The sequence below is a fragment of the Rhincodon typus genome, chromosome 23 (assembly GCF_021869965.1).
Source record: "Rhincodon typus isolate 14 chromosome 23, sRhiTyp1.1, whole genome shotgun sequence".
Taxonomy (NCBI): domain Eukaryota; kingdom Metazoa; phylum Chordata; class Chondrichthyes; order Orectolobiformes; family Rhincodontidae; genus Rhincodon; species Rhincodon typus.
Genome location: NC_063354.1, coordinates 3,553,240 through 3,577,815, shown reverse-complemented (window position 1 = coordinate 3,577,815; position 24,576 = coordinate 3,553,240).

The window sequence follows — 24,576 nt, the reverse complement described above, 5'->3', positions numbered from 1 at the left end:
ACCCTTCATCAGAAAAGGTGAAGGGTCTAGGCCCGAAACGTCAGCCTCTCTGCTCCTATGATGCTGCTTGGCCTGCTGTGTTCATCCAGCCCTGCACCTTGTTGTCTCGGATTCTCCAGCATCTGCAGTTCCTACTATCTCTGATTCAATTTTTACCCCCATCAAGCTTGGGCCCAAACCTTTTACTACAATCAGTGGTAACTGAACCAGCTATTTCTTATAAGAGATTGGAACCGAAATTGCACCCTTAATCTGTAAAGGCTCCCCAGCATTGGTTCTCAGTCTAGCCAAGGTCTTGTGCAAACCTAAGGGTTAGAGTTCAGATTGAATTTTGTTAAAGACTGGTTCTGCAATCATTGAAATGGTTGCGCCAGTATCAACCATCATTAGAATCAGGTGTCCATTTAAACAGATGTCAATCTTGATTGGTTCTGATTTGGATCTTGCTAAGCAATTTATTGTTCCACACCAGAAGTAGGTGGGCTTTCTGGGTATGCACTCTCCTGGATATTGGTCTATGAGTTCTCTTACTTGATTTAGGTTGAGTGGGACTGTTTTGCTGTCTGGAGTTTGCATACCAACAAAACTACATTAGCTTGCCAGCCCAGATCCTGAAGAAAATTTTAACCCTTTGGCTGAGGCATAGCTTTGTTTTGGGATTTTGCTGCGGTCTCACCTCGAGTCCCTCTGTTCAGGACATGTCCTGGGAGGCTGTGCAATTGCTTTCACTGGAGTGGTGTTCCCCAAGCTCAGTCAGACTGAGGGTGTCAACTTCCATCAGAATAACCTGCAAGTCATAAGCTCCACTTGCCATATTTTCAAATGACAGCACCAGTTGTAGTGCTTGTTTGAAGTCCAGTTGGGCTTCAGCTAGTCAGCACTTTTGCATGGTTACATCATTAATCCCACATCCAAACAGTCTCTTAGCATCTCATTTAGGGTTAAACCAAAATCACATGCCTCTGCCAATCATCTTAACCTTGTCAAAAATCCCAGTACAGATTTCCCTAGTTCTCGAATTATTGAATAAAGCTGATAGTGTTTCAGAACTAGAGAAGGCTTGGAGAATTAGAAAAGTTAAGAACTCTGAGGAAGGGTCACTTGACCCAAAATGTTAACTCTGATTTCTCTCCACACATGGTAAATGAGCATTGAGGAATGAATTTTGATATGGGAACTCCCAGCTGTTCTTTCAACAGTGTTGCAAATCCTTAATTTTTTCTTTATTCTTTATTCATTCATAGGATGAGGGCATCACTGCCAAGGTAGCATTTATTGCCCATCCCAAATTGCCCAGAGGGCAGTTAAGAATCAACCATATTGCTTGGGGTCTGGAGATGGCAGAGATGGCAGTTTCCTTCCCTAAAGGACATTAGTGAACTAGTTGGGCTTTTCCAACAATTGACAATGGATTCACCGTCATCATTAGATTCTTAATTCCAAGTAATCCCAGTTTGGTTTTATCATCCTCTTACAAAGCAACTTTTCCTTGTTATTACATTGACTTTCCAGCCTGGATTTTATGTTAAATCTACATAAGTTCCTAAATCTATAGATTTCTGAGTCAGTGCTTTGTTGGTCTAATTCCAGCAGTCTTCAATAAGTACTGTAACGACCTATCATCTGAATGCCTTTCAAATAACTGGATTGTAAATCCAATGGGCCCCACCAACAGACTAATTTTATTGCCTGAGGCCTTGTCGGGGCTTGGCAACTCACGATTCTCACGATTTTCAATCTATCACAAGGGAACAGGCACAGCCAAAAGTGACACCTAAATCCTCATATTCTCTCAACCTGCTGTTTGACGTAATATCTGAAAGCAAATCCAATTACTGTCACAAGAGAGAAGGAAATTGAATGATGTTGGATTTTTCTGAGACGTGACTGTGTATGAGAAAGTAACTAATTAGATTCATTACTTTGACTCTGATCCACAGCTTCAGTCTCCCTGACTTGGTCACTTTTGGGCTTGGACCCTTCCAGGTATTCAAATTTTTGCTGTAGTTTCCCTTACAGCTCAAATGAGAGGCCCACAGAACACAGGTTTCGGGATAATTTAATCCCTGGGGAGATTTACTGGAGGCTTAATGACCTTCTGACTGTCAGTGAAGCATGACCCACCCCCTCATAACAGTGCTTCATTTACTAATCCATTCAGCAGATGTATTCAATCCACAACATAACAGCTGAATTTTCACATGCATTTCTCCTTCTTGTACCAACACTTAAAAACCATTATCTTCCTACATTAAATACAAATCCAAGCCAAAAAATTGACACATATCTGACAACAGGACTGCTTGATGTCAACCACCATAATGTGCATAGATGGGTAATTTCTCCCTGCTAGATATCTTTCTTGCTTCCTCTCAGCCTAGACAGGAAAGCACTTTACTTTCACTTGACTCTCCCAACTCACGTATCTCAATAACATGGCAAAGATCAAACCAACTGCCAATGGAATCATAGATCCAAATCATTATCCGAGATTTTCAGATTACAGCTGATGGAAATTGACATTATCATCTATCTTCAGCCTACGTCTCCCATTCAATGCAATGTTAAAGTATCTTTTTATGCAGCATGGGTCAGGTATTGGCAACCATTTGTCTTTGTAACTTTTGGAAGCTGAGGGGACAGTCTAGAGGGAGTTTTACTCTGTATGTAATTCCATGCTGTATCTATCCTGGGTGTGTTTGATGGGGACAATGTAGAGCAGGCCTTACTCTGTATTTAACCCTGTTTTGTCCGTACCCTGGGAGTGTTTGATGGGGACAGTATAGAGGGAGCTTTACTCTGTATCTAAGCCCATGCTATACCTGCGTGGATAAGGCAAATACAATTATTATGGGGCAATGTGTATAGGTGGGAGGATCTTGCAATGGACTGTGCTGAAAGTGCACTTGAGCACAGATCAGGTGAGACATCATTAGACCTGGCTCTGATTCCCTCTATGAATGGTCTGTTAACATTCACTCACTAAACTCATGTGTGAAATTTCACTATTTGTGTGAGATATAACATGTGGGATGCATGCACAATTTAACTCATTTCTAAGCAACAATCATTATCAGTAGAACAGCAATACAAATGAAGGCAATATAGAGTCTGATGATTGGATTGGACACAGGCAGTAATATTGTTGGTGCTAAGAAGAAGGCTGTAAGAGAACTGTCACTGTGATAAACAGCAGCACAGGAAAAGAATTGTTGTATGCTGATCAAAAAAGGCATCAAGCCTTTGCAAGACCTGCAAGGAAGGCAGCTGTTGTCTGTCAAAACTGGGATGGGCCTTCATGAAAGTTGCAGCAAATTTTATTGTTTCATCTTCTCTGTCTCACCCTTCCTGAAAAATCTGGCATTGTCTACTTTTCCAGCCCAGAATGTCGTGGGAATGAAATTTTAGCTGCTTGCGTGTATTACTGCATTATATATATAAACTGAGTCAGAGCCCAAATATAAATAGGGCAAACGCCAATATTGCATCCCTCTTTTCCCTCTTGTATTTATCACTGTTCTTCCAAAATTCATTTCTTTGTTGCTTTCAAGATGCAAATCTCCTACTTTGGTCACTCTTCATCCTAGTATTGCCAACCCTTCAGGATTGTCCTGGAGTATCCAAGAATTGGGAGCTTACTCTCCAGGACATAGCCACAAACAAAATTAACCCAAGGAAAAGATGTGGGCTTAAAACAACAATTTTAAATTATTTTATTAAAACCCTCCCATGGATGGTGGGAAAATACCTCTTTGACTGACAGTTGATATTTATCCAAACACTTAACGAAGGTTTGTTCACTTTCCAATTAGCTGTGGGAAGACAGTTTGCTTGGAGGATAGACCAATGGCGTAGGGGTTTAAGATGGTACGTCATGTGTGAAACCTCCAGGAATACACCCAACCAAAGATGGTTCCTCCTCCCTGTGTTTTTGATGCTGAAGTCAAGAATCATCTGCCCTCTCCTTATTTAACTCATTCTACTGATATCTATATCTCCCTCAGTTTTCTCTTCCTCCAAGCTACAGGCTTTTAAAACCCAAGATAGTTTTAACTAATTGCCACTTGCTGCTTACCCACACTCTTACTCATCCCAATTTCATCAGTGCTCTATTTTGCTGAGCCTCAGCCTTTCTCCTTGGTTTTGGAATTTTAAAAGAACATCTGAAAAAGACATAAAGTAAAATACTGCAGATGCCGGAAATCTGAAACAAATGTGAATGTTGGAGAAACTTATCAGGTCGGGTAGTATTTGAGGAGAGAGAAACAATAAACCTAGCTGGGAGTTCTGAAGAAGAGTTCAACATGTTCACCAGGCTCAAAACTTTGTTTTTGTCTCCACAGATCCTGACGGGCCTGCTGAGTTTGTCCAGCATTCCTTGCATTGTTATCTCAATAAGACAGTCTTCCCATGCAGAAAATTCACAAACATTTGTTTCCAACTTAAAAGGGGACTGGAAAGAGCTAGGAAGGATCTTTTCAAGTAATGTGATGATGTGATCAGTGAGATTAATGTCATTGGCTAGTGATAGCTTCTCCCTTTGCTACAAAAATGCTAACTACCACCTCAAGCAAAAACTTTTTAATGACTCACTTCACCTTCCTTACCCTCCAACCTTTCTCAAAATCTTAAACACATCACCAATGTCCATTCCTATTTATGCAGACTCCCATCTCAATAACAAGATCCTTGACGAGGTCCACAATGAGCCCTTCTTTAATTTTACGTGTCATTCCATGTCCTCCATTCTGTTCATCACACACCTCCACCTGGACAGCTCCAACAGTCAGTTTACATCAATGGTCTCAATCATTTTTGTCAAACCATTCCACCACTGCTACCCATCCTCTTTTCCTTCAAAATATATTTAAAATCTACCTCTTTAAACATATTCAGTTTGTTCCCTTCCCCCTTTCCAACTCCCTCTTGGCCAAGGTGTTTACAAAAGATAAAGGTGTGGTGAACACTTTCTACTGAAGACAATGTTACTTTGGGAGGCAGTGTCAGCGAAGGGAGGAGCTGCCTACTGGTCTCAGAAGCCCTTCCGCTGTACCACAAGGGCTGCTGCAGAGGAAGCCACTGCAAAGACTGTACAAATACAATCTTTTTTCAATGAGCTTCTATTCTTTAAAAAATATTTCCCACTGGCTCATGTGATTATGTAACTGCATTCTTCGTTGTGTTGTCTCATTCTCCAAGTGTTTATTCACTGGGTTAAACTGTCTCATCAAGGCACTTGCTTTAAAAAAAACACTTCTGGTTCTCATAAACTTTCCACATTCTGCATTCACAAGCACGTTGCCATCATCTGATGCTGCCCAATACTTTGAGCATAAACTTGGCTGGAAATAGCTCAGCAGCAGTGACTGAGCATGAAATCTATTCACCTGCTGAATAGCAACTTGGGCAACGGCCAGACCTTGGAGCAAACAATAGGTCTGGAGCACACACTGGCGTGAATCAAGAGCTCTGACCCTCCCACTACCAAGCACAAACTGTTCTGAGTCTTGCTACTGGCAATTGTCGATTTAGATAGATGTCAAAGGTGATATCTTTAAATGTTGAACATGAATGTTGCCAGATCTTGAAAATTGCAGATATGAGGAAATATTGGATAAGCTAGGGTTGTTTTCCTTAGAACACAGGAGGCTGAGGAGAGATTCAATTGAGATCTACAAAATAATGAGGGGCTTGGAGAACAGTTGACACAGAAGACCTCTTACTCCTAGCAGAAAGGTCAATTATATTGGAGGCACAGATTTAAGCTGCTCAGCAAAAACTGTTTTTTCACCCCAGAGGATGGTGGATATCTGGAATTCACTATCCATTGTAGCAGTTGAGGCAGAAACCCTTAACTTATTTAAGTGGAACCTGGATTTGCAGCTGCAGTACTGTCATCATTGTGGGTATGGCAAGCTGGAATTGCAATGGATAGTTAGTTTATCCAGTTGCACAGACATGAGGGACTTAATGGCCTTTTTCTGTGCTGTAACTCTTCTGTGGGCCTATATTGTAATACAGTAGCCACTTTGTTCTGTCTTGAACTACCTTAGTTCTGCCTTCACAGAAGAAACTACAGACATTTTTTCAGAAATCCCAAGGAACCAAAGGGAAGGGCAGATTGAAGGATTAGTACTAGTGAAAAAACAGTGCTAGAAAAATTAATAGGACTAAAAGCTAATAAATCTCTATAGTCTGACATTCTGTATTTCAAAAATAAAGTGGACATGGAAACAGAACATGCATTGATTGCCAACTTTCAAAATCTATAGATTCTGAAGCAGTTGGAGGATGACCAATGAAACCTCACTGTTTGAAAAAAAAGGAGAATACAAGGAATTACCAACTGGTTAATCTAATATCAGTAGTAGGAAAAACACTGGCATCTATTATAAATGATGTCATAATAGGACACTTAAAAATACCAACAGTATCATAAAAAGACAGCATGGATTTATGAAAGGCATATCATATTTGGTAAACCAGCTGGTTGTAACTAGTAGAATAGATGGGAGAGAACCAGTGGATGTGACTTATTGGATTTTTAGAAAGCTTTTGATGAAGTCCCACATCGAGATTATTGTGCAAACTCAGAGCACAGGGGACTGATTGTAATAAACTGGTACGGATTGAGAATTGGTTAGCAGACAGAAAACAAACAGAATGAATAAATGGGTCACTGGTAGAGTGGAAAATCTCTCCCTCTAAAAAGATCATACGGAACTCTCAAGGATGTTAGATAAATGTATCAAGGGACAGGCATCAAATGAGGCTAAATGGAGTTGAGATACTGATCAATTACCATCTAATAAATGGCCTATAATTTTGATTATGGAGTGAAATAGGAAAAGACTTTTTTCAAAACCAAGGATTGTGACACTTTTTAAAAGCAAGTTACCTGACACTCATTGTAAATGCTGTTTGCACAGCCATTGGTTCAAGCGGTGGGGAAAAATCTAGTTACAGACAAGTTGGAGCCAGGGGCCTGTGAACCAATGTAGATTTGGCCAGCAACAAGTAACTGATTGGTCTGTGAAATGATGACCACTTATTAATGACAAAGGCCTCCTACCTACCAGCAACTATGTGAGTGGCTCCCAGGTAACTGAACAGCTTGTGGGTGTGAACATTCGGGTCAGAAGCCATTGGACCTCTGGAAGGAAAGGAGCTGTTTTTGCTCTGCAGTAAAAAGCATCCTGAGCCTGAGCCAGTTTATCTTCTCCCAGTTTTAAGTTGTGTTTTTAACCAGTAATAAGAGACATTATATTAGTGAACTAGGCTGCCTTATGCCTCCTGCAATCAAGTCAAAGAAGAAGATCAAGGAGCTGCATTTTCTGACAAGCAAAAAGGATCATCTTAGCAAACCCTGCAGAAAGGAACTATTGAATTACTTTCCAGTCTTTCCTTCTATCCATTCTGTCTAAGTGTGTAGGTGCGTACATAAGGGAGTTACAGTTTTTAGTAGAAAAATTATATGTCAGTGGTTCATAATTGTTTATCTGTAGTTAGAATCTATTTAGTTGTAATAAATATTCATTCTTGTTCAGTGCAGAAAGCTGTTCTGTATTTTATGTCAGCCTGAATCTAAAAGACATTAATTGGGGAATTCTGCATACTTTTTAAAATCTATAACTTTTGTCATGACTCTGGTAAATTGGGGCTTAATTTCCAATGCCCTTGCCCAGCGAGGAGTAACAAAGCTTGGGTTCTGGTCTAGGATTGATTTGAAACAGAAGTAACTAAGATTTGAGAGTGGTATTAGTAAATAACATAGATAAATAAAACCACCAGGTTCTGTACTGCATTTAAGCCATGGCACTGGAAATGGCAGGAAGGAGAGCTGTCCCTGGCAGTCTGAAATGAACTTTCAAAACCCAGGTTGATTAGCTTGGTGAATATTGCCTGGCAGAGCTATGAGGTAGAGATAATTGAGGTACTAACATGACACTTGAGTTTAGAGGAAATAGAAGAGAGATCACGCACTTTGGTTGAAAAAATATCAGAATCAGGAGATATTCAGTTATGACCATGAAAACAAAATGAGGAAATGGAGACGGAATTCCACAGGGATGAAAAAGGCATGAAAAGAGCAGAGAAAGCTAAGGAAAGTGAAATGGAATTGAAAATATTGGAGATAAGAAAACTAGAATTAGAATTGCAAGAGAGAGAAAAAGTGAGAGAATATGAATATCACCTTTAAGGGATGCAGTGGAAACAGGAGTATCAGATGTTGATGCAGGCCTTGGTAGGGAGAATCTGAGTCAGGATTTAAAGTCCAGTGACCAAATGTTTAAGTTTTCACAGGTCCTGCCAAACTTTGAAGAGAAAGATATGGAGACATTCTTCGTGTAATCTGAGAAAATGGCTAGAGAGATGGCTGGACAAAAGAGGATTGGACACATTGTTCATACAGAGTAAGTTAATGGATAAAGTCGAGTGAAAAGGACAAGTGTTGCCAAGAAAAATGGAAGTGAAGGCTAAAAATAAATATGAAATCCTGGGTTTTGTGAAAATCTGTGCTTATTATCAATATTATAGCTGTACCCTGTTTGTACCTAATTTGTTAAAGAAACATGCAAAAGTAACATGGCCAGCTGAATGCCTAGCAGCTTTTGACAAGCTGTAGGCAATATTAATATATGAACCAGTGCTGGCTGCCTCTGATTTTTCCAGACCTCTCAAAATGGCATCTGATCCTAGTAATTTGGGGTTGGGTACAGTCTTGTTGCAATGCAGAGTCAGGAATAGAGAAACAAGCGCCATAATTCTCTGAAAAACAAAATCAGTATCAGAAGAGGTATTCTATTGTAGATAAAGAGACTTTGGCATGGATTTTGCTTATTCAACAATTTGAAGTCTCTATCCAACATAATCCAGTGGCCTTCACTGAAAAGTTTTAAACTGAGAAAGTGAGACTATTCAGATAAATAGTCCCAATGAAGGGTCTAGGCCCAAAACATCGACTCTCCTGCTCCTTTGATGCTGCCTGACTTGCTGTGTTCTTCCAGCTCCACACTGTATTGACTATACAGATGTATTCTTTTATTTGTACCAATTAAAGATTATTCTTGTTGCAGAAGAAGATAATGTAATTGCAGATGCATTGTCCCAAGTGCAATGTGTTGGAATAAGTCAAAAGTTTAAGAGATGCTCAGATTACATAATCTTTAACTTTTGTGATGACTATGTGAATAGTGGGGCTTGTACTCCATTGTGCTATCCCACTGAAATGTAATAACTTGTGGAACAAGCTTAAGAAACTGAATGGCTTGTTTCCATTCCTTTATTCTAAAGGGGAGAAAATCATTCTTAGGTCAGTACTTGCAGATTTCCCAGTGATGCAGTAGGCAACAAAGCTTGTGTTTACATCTAGTTCTGTAGCTACTTCTTCGTGTTACAAGTTGCCAACCTCTTGCCACAGGTTATAGCTTGAGGGGCGCCACTCTGCATCAACCATGGCTGACGAGAGGATTCTCCCTCTCTAACCATGTGTATACTGAAACATTACGAGCACACTTCAAGCAACTATCAAGCCCTACGAAGGGATTAAAGCTAAAACTTACAGTTTAAAGTCAGGGATACTACTCACTGTGCCATAAGACTTCCTTTCAGTGAGTTTCCACAAGAAAGAAAGTTCAGGTAGCTTCCTGTTCCTGATGCTAGTGGCTCATTTTGTGCTTAGGTTAAGACAAGATTGAACTAAGCCATTAAGGTTGTATCTGTTCTGGACTCTCTGCAAAAGGACATGTTTCCCTGTATGTATGTTATCAATCTTCTTAAAAATCATTCATATCATTTTAAATATCTGATTCAATACTGTCAACCTTCGACACTCAGCGACACAAGCAAAATTTATGCATTCTGTTATCACAATTTGAGATCCACAGTCAAATGTCCCATCAGCTTTCGCATTCCAGATTCACACAAAATAAGAGAAGCCATCATGACCATCCATGTGAAAATTGGAAATACGAAGAAGGTTCAGAAATAGCATCAAAACGCTTCTAAATTGTTATTATTGGGTTCAAGTTCACAGACCCAAACACCACCAGTCCTAAATGACAGTTGGTTAGCTCAATTGGTTGGACAGGTGGTTTGTGATGCAGAGTGATGCGAACAGCATGGGTTCAATTCCCTCACCATTACCATCAAGCCAGGGGATCAACCCTGGTTCAATGAAGAGTGCAGGAGGGCATGCCAGGAGCAGCACCAGGCATACCTGAAGATGAGGTATCAACCTGGTGAAGCCACCAAACAGGACTACTTGCATGCCAAACAGTGAAAGCAGCAAGTGATAGACAGAGCTGAGCGATCCCACAACCAACGGATCAGATCTAAGCTCTGCAGTCCTGCCACATCCAGTCGTGAATGGTGGTGGACAATTAAACAACTCACTGGAGGAGGAAACTCCACAAACATCCTCATCCACTATGATGGAAGAGCCCAGCATATCAGTGCAAAAGATAAGGCTGAAGTATTCACAGCAGAAGTGTCGAGTGGATCTCGGCCTTCTCCAGTGGTCCCCAGTGTTACAGATACCAGTCTTCAGCCAATTCGATTCACTCCACGTGATATCAAGAAATGGTTGGAGACACTGGATACTGCAAAGGCTACCGGCCCTGACAACATTCCGGCAACAGTACTGAAGACTTGTGCTCCAGAACTTGCCGCTCCCCTAGCCAAGTTGTTCCAGTACAGTTACAACACTGGTATCTACCCGACAATGTGGAAAATTGCCCAATATGTCCTGTACACAAAAGGCAGGACAAATCCAACCCGGCCAATTACCACCCCATCAGTCTCCTCTTGATCATCAGTAAAGTGATGGAAGGTGTTATCAACAGTGCTATCAAGCAGCACCTGCTCAGCGATGCCCAGTTTGGGTTTCACCAGGGCCACTCAGCTCCTGATCTCATTACAGCCTTGGTTCAAACATGGACAAAAGAGCTGATTACAAAGATGAGATGAGAGTGACTGCTCTTGATATCAAGGCTGCATTCGACCAAATGTGGCATCAAGGGGCCCTGGCAAGACTGGAATCAATGGGTATCAGGGGGCAAACGCTCCAGTGGTTGGAGTCATACCTGACACATAGGAAGATGGTCGTGGTTGTGGACGGTCAATCATCTCAACCCCAGGACATCTCTGTAGGAGTTCCTCAGGGTAGTGTCCTATGCCCAACCATCTTCAGCTGCTTCATCGATGACTTTCCCTCCATCATCAGGTCAGAAGTGGGGATGTTCACCGATGATTGCGCAATCTTCAGCACCATTCAGATCTCCTCAGATACTGAAGCAGTCCATGTTTAAATGCAACAAGCTCTGGACAATATCCAGGTTTGGGCTGACAATTGGCAAGTGACATTCACGCCACACAAATGCCAGGCTATGACAATCACCAATAAGAGACAATCTAACCACTGCCCCCTGACATTCAATGGTGTTACCATCACTGAATCCCCCACTATCAACATCCTGGGGGTTACCATTGACCAGAAACTCAACTGGACTCACCACATTAACAGAGTGGCTACAAGAGCAGGCCAGAAGCTGGGAATACTGCGGCAAGTAACTCACCTCCTGACTCCTCAAAGCCTGTCCGCCATCTACAAGGCACAAGTCAGGAGTGTGATGGAATAGTCCCCAATTGCCTGGATGACTGCAGCCCCAAAAACACTCAAGAAGCTTGACACTGTCCAGGACAAAGCAGCCCACTTGATTGGCACTACACCCACAGGCATTCACTCCCTCCACCATCAACACTCAGTAGCAGCAGTGTGCACTATCTACAAGATGCACTGCAGAAATTCACCAAAGATCCTCAGACAGCACCTTCCAAACCCACGACCATTTCCATTTAGAAGGACAAAGGCAGCAGACATATGGGAACACCACCACCTCCAAGTTCCCCTCCAAGTCACTCACCGTCCTGAATTGGAAATATTTTGCCGTTCCTTCACTGTCGCTGGGTCAAAATCCTAGAATTCCCTGCCTACTAGCATTGTGGGTCAATCCACAGCAGGAGGACTGCAGCGGTTCAAAAAGGCAGTTCACCACCACCTTCTCAAGGGCAACTAGGGATGGGCAAGAAATGCTGGCCAGCCAGCGATGCCCACATCCCAAAAGTGAATAAAAAAAACCCAATTGAGGTCACTATGAAGGTCACACCTTCTCAACCTTACCCCTCACCTGAAGCATGGTGAACTGCAGGTTAAACTCACCAACAGTTGTGTGTGTCTCTCTCTAATGAAAGAACAGCTCTATGGGACCACGGTGACTTTAAAATAAATCTCAACCTCAATTTGTTAGATGTCCACCGCAATTAACAGTTTTGTTTGTTTGGGTAGGTTGAGAGTTTATACTGAAGAAGTACACAAATTACAGCAATTTCCAAATTATGTTCTCTAGATATAACTTATAATTAACATAAATGACTTCAAACTGGGCTATTTCTGACTCAAAGGTAGAAGTGGCTGGGAAATTTCATGGGTTTGTTGCAACCAATCCCTGCCAATTCTCTTATATTAATCTGCTTATATACAATTTACTCAGGAGCGACCAATTAGAAAGTGCTCTCAAGTTTTAAGGCAAGGATGTAAGAGTCTGACATAACATGGGTGTTGGAGATCCAAGAAATGAAATAATTTTTAACAGCTGGACAGCATTTCAGCTGCATTGCTTGAACAAATAGGTAATATTTAAGTCAGGCTTAACTTTTATCAGGTGAATATCAAAATAGATATTGGGTTGGTTGAGAAATAAATTTTTTAAACAATTTTGCCCAACATTGTTTCAGAGAAAATGATAACCAAGTTTGAAATCTGAAAGACATGGAGCTGAGATTACAGCCTGGGAAGGCCAGATATTCATGGAATCCACTTCCTCAGATATCAAGCCAGCTCCTGTAAATTAGAGTGATGATGATATCTCATACATGGCTTACACATAACTTCCTCTTCCTAAGATGTGTTTGGGGATGAGGGGGATGGGATGTGATATAAAACAAGGCAGATCAAATGCACCCGGTACTATCTTAAGGTGAGGCACTTCGAACTGTTTGAATCAGACTGCAAAGTGTATCCAGCACAGCTGCAAGAGGTCATAGACACTCCTCAGAGTCATGGGAAGAAGTTTCTTTTTAATATTATCTTCTCTTTGATCTAACTGGTGGTGCTGTTAATTTAGGAAAGATGCCATAGGCGAGCTCTTTGCAAATTTTCCATGTCATGTTATAAACCATCCTGCTCACAGGCTGGAAAAATAAAGGTCGCAGCAGAAAAAGGAAAGCTGTGTGCAACTGCTTCTGATCTAATTTACCAGAAACTATTAAAACCCCAACTACTAAAATGCCACTCTTTGCTTCAGGAAACACAATTGTTTGCCAGTTTTCTCTCCTCTTACCACTTGCACGTTCCACAATGTAAAGTCCAGTGTTTCAACCAAGTAGGCAGGCATTCTTTAAGCACAAGTACCAACAGGAGTACAGTACCATCACGATGGAATCAAACCCAGTCCTCACCACACAGACATCTTCCACTAGAGGCAACAAGTGTGTAGTCAGGATCAAAAAGCTTGGCCAATATCTCTTCTCTCTAATTCAAGCACACTGTGAACAATGATGGTTATCCCTCTGACATTTATCCAGGTGCAATTAACTCAGTACGGACAATCAAATCAACTATAATCTGATCAAACATTTATTGCCCTACCCCTAACTACTCTTGAGAAGATGTGCCTCCTTATGTAAGGCTCTCTCTCTGTGTAACTGTACAGTGTCTTGATGCCAGCTGATTTTATTAGTGGACACACCAGATCCCAGACTAAAATCTGGCTTGATATGTTATACTTTGCTTTATTTTTCAGTTTTAACGAGGGGTCTTTCACTTCAAAATAACACTCAACACTGCAAATTCAGATTTAACAATAATACAGAAGTTTATTATGCAAAGGAAATGAAGATAATTTGAAGATTAGAAGATTTCAAAACACAGTAAAAATACAATCAATTAATCCCAACAACATTCTATTACAGCACTCAAATGCCGAAAAGAAATCCATACTCTTTCCCATATAGCATTTGACTTAGCTGTGTCTTAAGTTCTCAGTCCTGGAAATCTGACAGCCTTTTCCTTGATTCATCATATAATTGAGGATAAACTTTCTCAGCTTCAAATAACCTCTTCAGGAGTTTAACCAAACACTTCTAGTCTGGAACTTTTATTAAGCTCCTTGCGCTGAAGTAACCTATTTTCAACTATTCTAAACTATCTTCTCCCTCTTTCAGGAAAAAATGCTTTATGCATCCAACATCAGCTAAGAACCTTGCAGAACTATCCAAACTGAAGCCAAGAAACAAACCATTTTTTATTCCAAGTTATGGATATGTCCCTAAGTTATAAAATATAATTCCAAAATCTTTTACCTGCAAGCATGATACACTACACTGTTTACTTTGCTCACTCATTAACTCCCCCAAAGTAAAGAAAAATCCACTGGTCTCCAAACTATCATTCTCAGACACTTTTTTTAAGAGACCACCATGGCTATAAAAATACTTACAAATTAATCATTAAATCCCTTCAGACACACAGAAAACCCATATGTCACTAGTTCAAATTCATAAATCCAAACTCAAAACACCTTACATCGCAACAATCACTGTTATTCAGAATAATACTGTGCAAATGTACAAGCGCCTGTTTATTAAGGGTAACAGTCATTCAGTGTGTATTTCATTATGAAGATGTGTTTTCTAAAATATTTATTTAAAATGTCATTGACTGGATATATAGCCATACATTAGATTTTTTTGGTCGGAAAACTTCGCAAAGCAAATTGGCTGTAGCAGATAAAAGTTGCATTTGCAAAGAACATACACCGCTCGATTAGAGACACCAAAATTGCAATACTTCCAGAGAGTGGTCACAGAACCAGTTTATTGGCGTAGTAACATTATGGATTTGAACCCAGACAGTTGGAGACATAACTTTCCTGGAACAACAGCTTTTTTCCTCTCTTGCCTTCCACTGAAACCGCTTTCATTAAAGTATGTGAATTGAAAACCAAATGGAATATCAAGTGGTCCTCTCCTAAAAGAGAATCAAAATCAATCATCACCATCTCCAATAAAAAGTTGAAACACATCTGTTCCAGGAAGAAACATCAGTGCTTGCACCTTTTTGCAAAGTGACTACGGCTACAAACCAAAATTACCCAAGTTGTGAAAAATCCTCTTTTCTGAATTTAACTATTACTTGGTCAAAATATTTTAAAGATGACACTCTGGAAAGTTTACATTTCCTCAGATTTTGGACAGTGTCTATGTACATTAGTTTTCAAGGAAAATAATTACATACATTTAGAAAATGGCTGTGACCACACCCTGAATGGGCAAATTCAGGGGTTTTTTTTCTGCCTGAGTACATGGGCTGTGCTTGCAAGCAACATAAGGCCCATCAGGGGGCAATTGCATTTAACAGTCAGTTTCAAAGTACAGGTTGAAGTCATCTGTAAGCACTGTACCCTAGTATGTAAAATGCATGCAGTGTACAACTGTGTGGGATGCAAATGCCAGTCACAAGTAATCTTGACCATAACACTCATCGTTGCTGACTGAAGATATCTCATCTCAGTTCATCTCTGCAAAGCACAAGTAATCCCAGGTGAAGTTAAAAGTCACATCTGTGAGCTATAAAGAACAAAGGTGCTGCAACATCCCAAAAGCTGCAAAGGGCAAGGAACTGATACACTTACCCCCTGAACTGTAACAATTCACTGACATGCTCTTATTTTCAATGAATGCCTTTTGTTGGCAATTTGAGACTAGGACATTTCAGTACTCATTCAGTATTTGCTAACACTCTCTGGTCTATTTGTGACATGATTTTTGATGCATTCTTCAGAATAAGCTCCTACGTCAAAGTTGCATGTAAAAGCATTCCATAAACCTCCTTGTTAGAGTGCTTCATGACCCATCATATGGAGGGAGGAGCAGGCCAGACTATCATTGTGAGTGATGTGAATGTGAACTGCTCACATTACAATGGACCTATTCTGTTTCTCATGTACTCCACATAGGTTCATTGCAAGGTGACTTATGAATACAATATTGGCAGAACTTCTCAATACTGTTGCTATGACGCAACATAGGACCAGTTACATCAGGAAGACCAGGAACAGCAGCAACATCCAGCTGCTGCTAAAAAGCCTCCACTATAATGCTTAAAGTTCCTTCAGGATGTGCAGGAGGTACATGAGGGCGAGCGATTATCATCCTTGGTATCATTTGCTCCAGATGAGCAAGGCACAAATTCACTACACGCTGAGGATGTCCTGGGATGCAGTTCTGAAGGACAGTCATATTGGAATTGAAATGTTAACTCTGTTTTTCTCTCCCACAGATGTTGCTAGACCTGCTGAGTTTCTTCAACACTTTTTATTTTATTTCAGATTTCCAGCATCTGCAGCATATTGTTTTTATATGAATGTATTAAGGCAGTACTGATGCAGTATGTGCCAGATCACACTAATACATCTTGTTTCCCGTGATGAGGTCAGTGCTACAGCCATGGTAGTAGACTTTGGTAACATAGCCCCAGCTGTAGTGTGTAATAGATTGTACGCACATCACATTGAGAGAGCCATGTAAGAACACAGCTGAGTTCATTAACAGGAATGAGTTCCATTCTATCAATGTGCAAGACATCTGCGGTCATTTGTATAAAACACCTTTGAAGACTGGGCCAGGTTCCTAGGAACTGCTATGATGTCTACACCTTTGGGAACTCTCATGTTTCTGGTACATTTCAAGGGCTGGAAGCCGAGGATAGTTACTGAGGCTGACAATTCCATTAATCAACCCGGGATGGAGATGGAGGATAGATAAAATGCTGGCATGGGGAAGGCAATGGCTCAGTGGTATTATTACTAGACTATTAATCCAGGGACCCAATGTCCTAGGGACCTGACTTCAAATCCCACCAGGGCATATGGTGTAATTTGAATTCAATAAAAATCTGGAATTAAGAGATGACCATTAGCCATTTGTCAGGCAAAAAGACCACCTGATTCACTATTATCCTTGAGAGAAGCAAACTGCTGTCCTTACCTGGCCTGCCTACATGTGTCTCCAGATCCACAGCAATGTGATTGACTCTTACCTTAGGGCTGTGCAAAAATGCTGGCCTAGCCATTGATGTTCACATCCTATGAATGAATAATAAATTCTCGCAACAGGGCCTTGATGATTTGGATGATATGTCTCCTAAAGATAATATTCTCATACTTGGATCAGTTTGGGGGGCCTTGTTAGTTATTCTGGGCACCGCACCATATAATCTGACAATACTGTGGTCCAATTGGAGCATGCAAAAAGGACACATGATGGATGCTGGAAAGCTGGGAAAGCCGGGACAGTCTTCCGAGGAGGAAGAGGACATTGAGCAGGAGGAACATCACCTTCAGCATGATAGAGCGCTGCAGCATGGGAGTAACGAGCCAGAAAGGACTTCATTGATACCTGGTTCCTGCAGAAGTGATCGCTCACTGTAAAATTGCTCCACTCATTTCCTTACTGAGAGAACAGTGGTGAGCGGGCATTCAAAACAGAATTGGCAACAGTATAGGCTGAACATATCCCCATTAGGATGAAATATCGGAGCAACAAACCTAGAGAACCCTAGATGTCTAGGAATATTCAGGACTGGATAAGAAGGAAAAAAAGAGGTATTTAAAAAGTCCAAAGGGAGCAAATCAATAGAGATCCTACTGGCGTATTGAAAGTGGAGGGGGGTTTATTAAGGAATCAATTAGGAGAGCATAGACAGGGTATGAGAAAACATTGGCAGATAAGATTAGTGAGAATTCCAAGATATTTGTAAGTACATCAAGGGAAAGGGATAGCCAGGGAAAGAATAAGGCCCATTAAGGACCAAGGGGGCAATCTTTGCATGGAGCCAGAATGTAATGGCAGGATGTTAAATGAGTACTTCATGTTTGTCTTCACTTTGGCAGAGGATATAGGTACAGAGTTCAGGAAGAGAGACTGTGAGGCTCTTGAGCAATTTGAGCAGTAGTGAGTGAGGAGGTTGGAGGTTTAGGCACGCTGAAAAGCTGACAAATCTCCCAGTCCGGACAAGTTGTATTCCAGCCTGCTGTGGGAGACATGGGAGGAAACTACAGGGGTTCTGAACCAAATTTTTAATCCCTCTCTGGCCACAAGGTGCCTGAAGGCTGGAGGACAGCCAATGTGTTCCACTATACAAATGGGTGTTAGAAAATTACAGACCAGTGAGTCTCACATCAGTGTTAAGGAAACTATTGAAAACAATTCTGAAGGAGAGAATTAATCTCCACTTGGAAAGGCAAGTTTTGATCAGGCATAGTTAGCATGGCTTTGTCAGAGAAAGATCATGCCTAACAAATTTGATACAATTTTCTAAGGATGTGATCAGTCGTGTAGAGGAGGGTAAATTGATAGAGATGTATATGGTTATGAGGGGCACAGAGAAGGTAAATAAAAAGCAGCTTTTCCCCCTAGTTTAAGGGTTAATAACAAGGGGACATACTTGTAAGATGTAAGGATTTGAGGAAAAAGCTTTTTACCCGGGGGTTTGGAAGGGTATTTGAGGCAGGAAGCCTCATAACCTTTATAAAGTACTTGGATGAGCACGAGGCTATCGGTTAAGTGTTAGAAAGTGGGACTAGTTTTTGTTGGAGTAGACTCAATGGGTCAAAGGTATCGTGGAATGTAGCTTCTGCTTATTGTTTATTGCTTATTAAGCTTTTGCTGAATAGAAGTAAATGTTTTAAACACTTGACACTTCCTGTATGTGATGGTCTCACATTGAACAATCATAACTATTTGGGCAATATCGAGCCTTGGGAAACAGTAGTTACAGGGTTTTAAGATGGGACATGGCTAATGATGGGTAAGCTGTGTGGCTTTGATCCTAAACAATGGTAGATGTGAGACTGCGCACTTATAAATGCAATAAAGTGTCAGCTGTGCTACCTATGTGCCCTAAGAAGCATTGGCTTGAAGTTGGTCTCCCACTATATGCACAGTCAAGGGCAACTCTAGACTGCCAATGCTTAACTGCATGCACAGCTAGTCTTCAAACATCATTCCAGTGCCAGGAAACCCAGGCTATCCCGGTAGTAGTGATTGGTTATGCCTACAGCAAGTGGGAGAATAGGCAAGTTGGTCATTAGGCAGCATGGTGCAGAGGTATTGAGGCAAATTTGAGACAATAGCATGGGAAAAGTCACTTGGCCTTGCAAACAGAAACCCACTAAAAATAACACAGCCAATTTCTGAGATAGTAGGAACTGCAGATGCTGGAGAATCTGAGACAACAAGGTGTAGAACTGGATGAACACAGCAGGCCAAGCAGCATCAGAGGAGCAGGAAAGCTGATGTTTCGGGCCTAGACCCTTCATCAGAAATGGGGGAGGGGAAGGGCGTTCTGAAATAAATAGGGAGAGAGGGGGAGGCGGATAGAAGATGGATAGAGGAGAAGATAGGTGGAGAGGAAACAGACAGGTCAAAGAGGCGGGGATGGAGCCAGTAAAGGTGAGTGTAGGTGGGGAGGTAGGGAGGAGATAGGTCAGTCCAGGGAGGAAGGACAGGTCAAGGGGGCGGGATGAGGTTAGTAGGTAGGAAATGCGGGTGCGGCTTGAGGTGGGAGGAGGGGATAGGTGGGAGGAAGAACAGGTTAGGGAGGCGGGGACGAGCTGGGCTGGTTTTGGGATGCGGTAGGGGGAGGGGAGATTTTGAAGTTTGTGAAATCCACATTGATACCGTTGCGCTGCAGGGTTCCCAAGCAGAAGATGAGTTGCTGTTCCTGAACCTTCGGGTGGCATCATTGTGGCACTGCAGGAGGCCCAGGATGGACATGTCGTCTGAGGAATGGGTGGGGGAGTTGAAATGGTTGATGACTGGGAGGTGCAGTTGTTTATTGCGAACTGAGCGTAGGTGTTCTGCAAAGCGGTCCCCAAGCCTCCGCTTGGTTTCCCCGATGTAGAGGAGGCCACAATGGGTACAGCGGATACAGTATACCACATTAGCAGATGTGCAGGTGAACATCTGCTTGATATGGAAAGTCTTGGATGAAACAATTTCTGATAAGATTCAGCCCTGTGTAATGTGTAGTCACAGTTTATTCAGGATAAGGATCACTCACTGTGTAACTGCACAGAGTCACAGTTTATTCGGAGTAAGGATCAGTCACTTTGAAGCTGTACAGAGTCAATGTTTCTTCAGATTGAGGATCAGTCACTGTGTAGCTGTAGGGAGTCATTGTTTAGTTATAATAAGAATCAGTAACTGTGTAATTGTGCAGAGTCATTATTTAGAACAAAGAACAATACAGCCCTTCAGCCCTCCAAGCCCTTCTATATTAAAATTGTCTTCATTTACAGGATCCGTATCCCTCTATTCACTTCTTATACATCTATTCATCCAGGTGATTCTTGAATGCTGCTATTGTGTCTGCTTCCACCATCTCCTCTGGCAACGCATCCCAGGCACTCACCTCCCTTTGTGTGAAAAACTTGCCTTGCACATCTCTTTTAAACATCTCCCCTCATACTTTGAACCTGTGTCCTCTAGTAATTGATCCCTCCACCCTGGGAGAAAGCCTCATGCTTTCCACTGTATCCATGCCATTCACAATCTTATTAACTTCTATTAGGTTGCCCCTCAACCTCCTGCGTTCCATTGAAAACAAATCCAGTCTAGCCGAGTTTCTTCATAGCTAAAATCCCTCATATCAGGAAACATCCTGGTAAACCTCTTCTGCACCCCCTCCACAGCATCCACATCCTTCTGGTAATGTGGTGACCAGAACTGTACGCAATATCCCAAGTCTGGCCTAACTAAAGTTCTATAAAGCTGCAGCATAACTTGTCTATCCTTACACTCAATGCCCCTTACAATGAAGGCAAGCATGCCATTAGCCTTTTTTACTACCTTATCTACCTGCACTGCCACCTTTAGTGATCTGTGAACCTGCACACCCAGATCCCTCTGCATATCAATACTTCTAAGGGTTCTGCCAATCACTGTATAATTTCCACCTATACTTGACCTTTGAAAATGCATCACCTCACATTTGTCCGGATTAAACTCATCTGCCATTTTTCTGTCCATGCCTCCAACAGATCCATATCCTGCTGTATCCTCTGACAATCTTCCTCACTATCCACAACTCCACCAATCTTTGTATCATCTGCAAACTTATTAATTAGACCAGCCACGTTTTCCTCCAAATCAGTTACGTGGACCATGAACAGCAAAGGTCCCAGCACTGATCCCTGTGAAACACCACTAGTCACAGCCCTCCATTCCAAAAAGCATCCTTCCACTGCTACCCTCTGTCTCCTATGACTAAGCCAGTTCATTATCCATCTTGCCAGCTCACCCCTGATACCATGTGACCTCACCTTTTGTACCAGTCTGCCATGAGGGACCTTGTCAAAAGCTTTACTGAAGTCCATGTAGACAACATCAACTGCTTTTTCCTCATCAATCATCTTTGTCACCTCCTCAAAAAACTCAATCATGTCAGTGAGGCATAACCTCCCCCACACAAAACCATGCTGTCTATCACTGATAAGTCATTTTGCTTCTAAATGCATTTAGATCTTATTCTTGAGAATCTTTTCCAATAATTTGCCTACTACCGAGACTCACAGGCCTGTAATTTCCAGGATTATCCCTACTACCCTCCTTAAACAATGGGACAACATTGGCTATTCTCCAGTCCTCTGGGTCCTCACATGTGGTCAAAGAGGATACAAAGATGTCTGTCAATTCTTAAGCAATTTGTTCTCTTGCCTGCTTCAATATTCTGGGATAGATCCCATCAGGACCCAGGGACTTATCTGCCTTAATACTTTTTAAGACACCCAACACCTCTTCCTTTTTAATAGCAACTTGGCTTAGAATACCTTTTCGTTTTTAATAGCAACTTGGTTTATTTATTCAGATTAACGGTCAATTACTGTGTAGCTGTACAGAGTCATTGTTTAATTAGAGTAAGGATCAGTCACTGTGTAGCTGTGCAGAGTCACTGTTTAATTAGAGTAAGCATCAGTCACTGTGTACTAAAACAGAAACTGCTGAAGAAACTCAGCACATCTGACAGCATCTGTGCAGAAGAAACAGAGTTAATGTTTCATTTTACAGAGTAAGGATCAGTCACTGTGTAACTGAATGGAGTCACTGTTTAATCAGGGTGAGGGTTAATAATTGTGTAACTGCGCAGTTCCTGCTTTTTCATAGTAAGAATCAGTCACTATCTAACTGTGGTAGTCACTTTTTAATCAGAGTGAGGATCAGTCACTGTCAAGAGAATTATCCCAGCCCAAGAGCAGTGTGGGCAATGGCAAGAAATTTGGAAGAATGCAATAAAAATGAAAAAATATGATTCTTGAAGTTGAGAAATAATCAACCAAGTTTCCCCTTAAGGTTTCAACAGTTAGATGGGAATCTTATCTGGTAAGCCACGAGAACCTTATTTCCGTGAATTTGCATCACGTTGTTATCTAATTTCCCTTCATTTCCATATAGTTCGCCATTCTCCTCAGCAGTGATGAAAATCTAGATGGCTTGAAAGTCTGAGCAGCTACTGCGTGGGCATACCACGGGCCACCAGTGCCTTCTCTGGATCTCCATATTCAAGTCCATTCATCAGCATCTCACGCTATGTTCCATGGCAGCAGCCACTGCCACCTTTCCTCCACAGAAGTTGGCATCAGCAAAACACCAATCTCACTGTATCATGACGGTTGATCTCAAAGTAACTAGGAAGATACTTAAGCACATCACTACTGTACTTTGGTAACATCTTGCATTATAATGCTCCTGTGGATGAAGAGGCAAATACTTATCTTGTGCATTCGCACAGAATGCAACTCAGGCTCTTAGATTGCTTTCTTAGCACTTACCCAACATCTCCACTTTGTTCTGCCTTTTAGCATAGATAGAAAGCCAGGAAGCTTGTCATGGTTGGCACACTGATCAGTTAAGCAGGTGGACATTTGCTGTACAGAACCATATTGTGTCAATGTCACTCCTACTGCATGTTGCAACACCTAACGCATCAAATATGCTGCATATGCTTCAATGAAATGATTTCTGAAAGCCTAAGGGGAGTAGTCCTTAGTTCTATGATGGGGACTATGATCAGTTAGGGAGTATCATTACAGTCAGTCAAGGGTGATCTTAGTCCAGGGTTTGACCGTGGTCACTCTTGGGGATTTTGGCAGCAAATGGCAAGGAGGTTTATAAGGATACACTCTATGCTGTGCTGGGGGGAGTCAGAAACTCAAGTATGAGAATTGGAGCCATTACAATGGAACTCAGAGGGCATAATGCCTATGAAGGGACACAACTCCAAATATAAGGTTGGGATCTGAAATAGGATGGCAGGGCACAGAACACTGCGAGAGAGTGATGGTGGTAGGGAGACAGACAATCACAAGTCATCAGCAGCCTGCCCAAAAGAGACATAAAGTGAGCTGGGAAAGCTGTTAATGGCAGCACAGGAACAGGAATGGTGTTGAGTATCCTGAGTAAGTGAGTAGGAAGTGCAGAGGGCAAAAAGGCTTAATATTTTGGGGAGAACAAGTTGGGTGAGAATAATTGAATGAAGATGATGCACGCAATCATGAGAATAGTAGACCACTAACCCTGGTGAGAGGTGTACGCAATGGTAGAGTTACAAAGACTGTGAGGTAACAGAGAGAAGATGGTGACTCTTAGACTTGCAGAGCTCAGAAGTTCACTGACTTTCTCTCTATATTGCTGGGTATTTCTTCTCACCATCCAGGTTGGCAGTGTCTAGAACCTCAATCTGCTTTGGCTGTCTGAAAGAAGATAGCTGTCCTCCCTACACCCAGTCCATCAGGACCTCTAGGACCCTTTGTCACAATATGGGGTGTCAACATACTTTTCTCAACCACCTCCTCCAGAATGACAGCCAAGCAGTAGACTTGGAATGGTAGTTCCTGGCTTCCAGCATTTCAGGATTTAAATATGGTTCCCACTGCATCAACACCAGAGGCAGAGGCAGAGGGAGAGGGAAACAATTCCACCCCTGTGATTGCACAATTTAGCAGGAAGAGTGCCTTGGAGTTTGGTGTTGCAAGATGGCAACGGAGTAGGACGCTCCAGCTGGAGCTCGTCTGCTCCGTCTATTCTTGTACTTTTCTTCTTTCCCTTCTCTTTTTTCCTTCTTTTTTTTTTTTTAATTCTTCTTTTCTCCTTTTTTTTAGCCCTTCGACTCCCAGACTTCGATGATGATTCCCGGCCTGCAGCAACCTCTGATGAACGACGATCCCCAGCCTCCGGAGACAACTCCCTTACCTAACGCAGCAGCCTCCCAGCCTGGTACAGCAGCCTCCTGACGTGGCATGGTGACCTTCCGGCCTCCTGCAGCAGCCTCCTGGCATGGCGTGTCGCTGGTGCAGTGTGGAGCCTGGGCGTGGTGCGGATTGGAAGCTAAGTGCCAGCATGGGCTACTAAACTCTTTTCTGTAATGTTAGAGATTTTATTCCTGTGACAAATCATGCA